This window comes from Equus asinus, chromosome 25, assembly GCF_041296235.1.
Source record: "Equus asinus isolate D_3611 breed Donkey chromosome 25, EquAss-T2T_v2, whole genome shotgun sequence".
Taxonomy (NCBI): Eukaryota; Metazoa; Chordata; class Mammalia; order Perissodactyla; family Equidae; genus Equus; species Equus asinus.
The window spans coordinates 20625601-20632500 of record NC_091814.1 but is presented as its reverse complement, the minus strand read 5'-3'; positions in this window follow the sequence as shown (position 1 = coordinate 20632500).

Below are 6900 nucleotides of genomic sequence, written 5' to 3'. Positions count from 1 at the left end.
TGTATTCCAACTTTGATTATAACTTCCTTGTTTTTTGTTTTAAGTTACAACTCTTCCCCTAGATTCAATATAGATGAAGTTATTTTTTCTTCTTTGGATTTATCTCAGTGAAATGAGTTATGAAATATTTCACTTTAATATTTTCCCAGAAGTTCATGCTGATTTCTAACATGTTTCTTTTCATTTAAATTTTGGAACGGCTGCTTGCATTTTTCTCCCTTACATTAGAAAATATATTTATACGAATAAATTTTAATGATATTGACAAGATAGAAATGAACTTATAGGAATAACACAGACACCATGGTCAAAAATTTGATTTAGCCTTAGCAAATAATAAATGATCCATATAGGTCATTACAATGAGTAAAATAAAGAGCTACAGGTAAACATTTCACAAACCAAAGCTGTCAACCTTTAATTGATATTCAGCCAACATCCTGGATTTTTTAGGGTAAAGTCTGGCTGCAAGTGTCAGAAAATTCAAATGAACACCCACTTTCAAAACATGTGGTTATATTCCCTGTGGTGATGTATATATTCTCTGCCTTGTGAAGAGACTCAAAGTAGGCAATTCAGGGTTGTTCTGCCATTCCATTGGTCAGGGACTTGATCCCCAGTTTCTTCTTTTATTTGGTCATTTTTTTGATTTTTTGTTTTGCCTTGTTTGTTTCATTGTGGTCTTTGCCATGCTTGATCTCCATTCCAAAGGGCATCCTATAGTCTGAGATGGTTGCCAGAGGTCTTCCACCAAGCTTACCTTTGAGGCGGCAATAAGGAGAAAGTAGGAAGCTAAGCACAGCCATCTCCCACTGCTTCAGATCCACTTTGCAGAAGTTGTACGCCCCGTTGATCAACTGCAGCCACATAACCACAATCAGCTAAAGGGTGCCTAAGAGATGGAGCTTTTATTCTGCCCTGTTAGTAATTGGGGGGTTGATTTATCCTACAGGAAGTGGAAATAGATTCTGGGAGACAATCAGTGGTATAACCCCATTTGGCAATTCATCTATCCATTTAGGCACGTCGGTGTATAGTTAGGACCAGTTTGAATAGGTAACCTAGAAATAACATTGCTCAAAGCTCAAAGATCATGGACACTTTCCTCAGGGCCCTTTATACCCAAATTAGGGCTCATACTTGTTTTAAACATTTTCCTGCCACCTAGTGGTAAAATATAGACATTTATCCCAGTCTGTAGCTTTTGATGATTATTAAAACCCTGACATTTTTAACAAGAGGGTTTTCATGTTGCAGATATTTTGATTGTTTGCTTACAAATTTAAGTATTATCTATAATAATACATATTTTTATGGTTTTTCTCTGAGAGGGTACTTCCCATGGTGCAACCCATTTTCCCAATTCAGTCTCTATTTCACAGAGCATCATTAAACATTTTCCAATTTTTGCTTTGTTGTGTTGCTTTGCCTTCATAATCTTTTTTTTTTTGGAGGACGATTAGCCCTGAGCTAACTACTGCCAGTCCTCCTCTTTTTGCTGAGGAAGCCTGGCCCTGAGCTAACATCCATGCCCATCTTCCTCTACTGTATATGTGGGACACCTACCACAGCATGGCTTGCCAAGTGGTACCATGTCCGTACCGGGATCCGAACTGGTGAACCCAGGCCTCCGAGAAGTGGAACATGCAAACTTAACCACTGCGCCACCAGACCAGCCCCAAACCTTAGTAATCTTAAGCACAGATTGTCGAGTTAATCATTCTCCTCCATTTAAAGGCTCATGGATATCATTTGGTCTGAGCAGACTTCCTCTTCAAACTGTTTGATTTATTTATTTATCCCCATTTCCTTCTCTTTGCCACATTTTAATGTATTAATGTGTTATCTTTCTGTTTCCATCTGTTCTTATAAAATGTTCTTTGATGTGTACACTTTAATTTCCACAAAAGATATTATACTGTATGCTTCATCTATTAGTGTACTTCATTCAGTATTCTTTTAAAGATCTTCCGTATTATTCTGTGTCTATTCTGTTGTTTCTACCTACTGCATAGAATCCTGTAGTGGGCGTCTACTGCATTTATTTGCGTGTTGCCCTAAGGATGAACATTTAGCATGCTTCCAACACTTCACTACCATAAAAATGCTGTGGTAAACATCTTTATACATGTTTCCTCTGGAGCTGGGTAAATATTTTCTATTATACATATTCAAAGTGGGATCGCAGGCTCAACATCATTAGACAAGATCCTGCCACAAAGTCTCCAGAATTACTTCACCACCAACAACACATGGGGACTGCCATCTATCCCACATCCCTGCAAGCACAGGGCTTCTGCAGCTTTCTGATTTTGCCAATTTGGTGGTGTAAAATGAGTTCTTGTCTTAATTTGCATTTCTCTAATCACCCATGAGCGTGAGTACAACATTAATTTCAACAAAAGGTATTGTATGCTTCATTTATTAATGTATTTCATTCAGCATTCTTTTAAATTTTACCATATTACTCTGTATATATATACTTATGAAATACATATACACATTTTGCTTTTAGAATTTCAAATGCTTCTCTCAGTTTTTCACTCATTAATTTTGTTCAATGTATACTTTATTGAAGAGAAAGCCTTAATTTTATAAAGCAAAATTCAATAATTTTTACTTTTAGCTTAATTTAATTTTTTCTTCTTTTTTTCAAAGATCCATCAATTTTATTCAGTTTGTGGTTCAGAAGCAACAAAATGCAGAACTGTGGAACAGTCTGTGCTGCCCCCACAAATGGACATGCCCACACTTGTCCTCCAAGGGGTGAAGACCCCAGGACCCCATCCCTGCAGGAATGAACTTAGTGACAAGACTCTGGGAGGGGCCAAGCTCTTAAGGATCAAGACAGGTAGTGAGGGTCACCATCACCCATAGGGACCCACTGTGTAACTGGAACTGTGTATATGTGTATGGAGGTTGGAGGGAATGACCCACCATAGGCCATTTCTCCCAAGACTCCAGAGTTTCCAATTTGAAAATTCAGTTAAAGAAATAATTCCCCACTAATAGTTCAGAAAGATATTCTGCTATATTATATGCTACTGACTTTGTGTTATCTTTTGCATTTAGGTCTTTATTCCACTGTGAATAAAGCTTTGCTTGCCTCTTTCAAAAATTATTTAGAAATTTGTAGTCATTTATTCTTCCATATAATATCTTTAAAAAAGTTTACTAAGTACTTTCAACATCCAACTGGAATTTCAATTAAGAATTTACTGAAATTATAGACTAATTTTAAAAAATTATAACTTTTTGTAATAACTCCTTCCATACAACTCCAATTCATCAGAAAGTTTTGTGATCTTTAATAGTACTAAAAATTTATCTGTAGAATTCTTATATATTCTTTCATTAGCTAATTTTTATCTATTTTATAGACTTTGCTGCTATTATAAAAGGTATCTTATTTCCTTTTATTTTTTTATTGCTTGTACTAAGAAGGGCTGTTGACTTTTTTATATTTAGTTTGTGTCTAGATACCTCAGTAAATTTTCATGGTCGCACTAACGGTTCTCTTTTTATTCTACCAGTTTTCCAGGTAGAAATCATATCTTCTTAAAAAATACCTATTCTGTTGAAATCCTCACAGTTTTATTCGTGTGTTAAATTTGTAACTAGATAAGTTTTGAGCTCTCCTATTATTCCCAACATTTTATTTTTTATTTTCTTGTGTACAATCATATGATCTGAAAATAATATTTTTTTCTTTATTTCTATTTCTTACTTTCTTATTTTTCTTGTCTTATTGTATCAACAAGGACTTTTAGCATTCTATCGAATAGTGATGAGTACAGTAGGCAGACATCTTGTTCTTAATTTTCACTGGAAGGCTTTAAAGCTTCAAAATTAAATATAGCTCATGTAGGCTGTTTGTAGCCACATTCGACCACACAGTGGAAGTTTTCTTCCATTTTGAGTTGGTAATATTTTCTCAGAATGGACGTTTAAATATATCAAATGCTTTTTCTGTAACTCTGGAGACGATAATATGATTTTATTTCTTTAATCTATTGAAGGAAGTGATTCTGTTAAGATATTTTTAATGGTAAACAATCTTTGCATTCTATGGATAAATCCCATTTCATCTGGTGCTGGTTTTTGTTTGTAAATATTTCATTTGAGTCTATATACAGAATTTCCAAGTAAATATACATAATTGAGATTAGCTGATAATTACTATTTTAATATTTGTTTGGTTTTTTTTCTGGAGGATTTCTTACTTGCTTTGGTATTGTGAAAATTTTACCTCAGAAAATTAGTTGGGATTGTCTTCCATCTATTTCTCTACCTGGAACATCGTGTGTGAAATAAGATTATCTGTTACTCTATGTAGTCTGGACCTAGGAACTTGTACAAATAGCTACTTTCACTACTTCTTATTTTCCTTAACCATTGCTTCTATATTCAATTTTTTCCCCTCTTCTAGGATTTCTTAAATAAAATTTTATCTATAATAAATGTGTTCATATTAATTATATATAGAATCTGCTTATTTTAAGCTATATATTGCTTATCTGTATACGTCTTCTTTTCTAATAATACTTTTTGATCTGCTCTGAGAGAGGTTTTCACATTTTTATTAATTTTCTCAAAATGTCTGCCTTTAGTGTTGTTGTCAGTCACCTTCATCAATTTTTGTTTTGCTCCTTTTTTTTTTAACTTTTACTGCTTTTAAATTAATTTTCTACCTTGTAAATTGTCAGTGATTTTATTTTTCTTTTTTAGCTTCCTCAATTAAAATCTTGGCGCAATATGTTTTAGGTCAGTCTTGTTTACAAATAAATGTTTTAAAGCTATAAATTTCCTATATATGTCATTTTAGAATCGTTTATAAGCCAGAAAAAGAGAATATGCACTTTAACGGAGGTATGTAAAGACAGCGTATGGTGATAAGATTGCAAAAACTAATCCTTAGGGCCCGCTGTTTGAAACTCTCAGAATAATTAAAATTAAACAAAAGCAAAAGCAGAAATGTGTGAGTGCAGATATGCGCTTTGTTCATAGTCCAGGTCTGCTTCCCATTTTAAATACTGAGGTACTGCATTTACAAATCATCACCGAAAACCGAGCAAAGCATAAATAAATCATTTCTGAAACTTATAGACCACATTAATTATCAAATAACAAATGGTTTAGGCCCCCAAACTGTCACACAGAAAATGAATTTCAAAGCAAAACTGACTAGTATTAGTCTTCTTGATATGTGATACAGATTGATTTTTTCCTTTATTATTGCTAAAATTCCTCTTAATCTCTTACTCCTGGCTGTGATGAAAAATATGCTTGTGTATAGATGTTGCCAGATGTCTCTGAAGAAGAAATTTCCTTTCCCTTGTTTTTCACTAGAATTGTGCATCCCTAGACTTACAAATTCTCTTTTAATCCTTCTTTCTGAAACTCAGAAATTTCCTATAAACTTTCAGCTTGCTGTAGACTTGGTCAGTTAAACTTCTCATGTGTGAATAAGAAAAAAATATATATATTGAGTGAGGAAGATTCACCCTGGGCTAACATCTGTGCCAGTGTTCCTCTGTTTTGTATGTGGGATGCCTCCACAGTGTGGCTAATGAGTGGAGGAGTTCCACAACCAGGATTCAAACCCACCAATGCAGGCCGCTAAAGTGGAGCACATGGAACTTTAACCACTCAGCCACAGGGCCGGCCCCAAAATAATTGTTTTGAGATCACTCTAAGCAATTAAAATAATAACTAAATATTTCATAATTAAATGATGATTAATAGTAAACATAAATATTTATAAATGCAATGATGCAATGATGTGTTAAATCTTCTCTCATTTATGATGCTGACTATAGCCATCTGGTCACATGTCTGGATTTACTTAAAAAGAACATCTCTTACAAGTGATTAAAAAATTTAGAACAGAATTAAAAACTATTTAATAAATGAGAAAAATATCAAATAGTAAATCACACCCTTTTACAGTCAACATAATTTCCTATTTTAAAAATTCTCATCTTTCAACTTGATCAAGTTACTTTTATGTTAAGTAATCAGGAGATGGGACACAGGCGAGTTGGCGCAATATCCAGCACCTTACATGTTCTCACAAATGGAGGGGCTTTGCCATCAATCCACTTACCCGCTTCTCTGGATGGCCTATTAATTCTGACAATACAGCCAACTCCTCCAATTGTGACACACAGGAAGCTGATATTTCAGCTTCTGTTTTCTTCCAAGTCCAATTACAAACTTGCCTCACATTTTATACCAGGGTCTCGATCCTTTCTTGAGGAGATTCTCAGGAGCAGAAACTTCTATCCCCTAAACGTGAGCCCACTGTGGGTGAAGCAGAGAGTTTGTTTAGGAAGCCAACAGGAATGTCTACTAGGAGAGAGGAAAGCTCTATATTTATCCTATGTTGAGGTTGTTAAAACCTACCAATAGGGAAAGGAAGAAATAACTTTCAGAGATTTTATAGAGAATAACAAGGGAAACAGAAAAGCTGGGAAAGAAAACCTACAAGATTTCTGAAGTTAGACTCTGGGTGACTAAATATAGACATTAAAAAAGAAATGAGCTTGGAGGAAGAGATTATTCATTATATTTTAAATACCTAGAGACACAGCTGCTTCTCATACATTTTGGAACCAATGTTGGTGAACATATTTAGCATAAAAATAGGAAAACGCTGAATATATGATGAATGAATGAATGAATGGACAAACATTGTGTGAGGAGGAAATTCACAGAAAACATCTTGCATTTTGATTATTTAACTGTTATTTCCATGGCATTTCATGGTTTATACCCCATACCACACCATCCAGGTCAAGAAAGAATGTCTCTTTCCCCCACATTCAAGCACAAGAATCAGGCTTCATATAGACTGTGCCAACTCAGAAAAGGTGCATATCTCTGAGGTATCACTCTGAA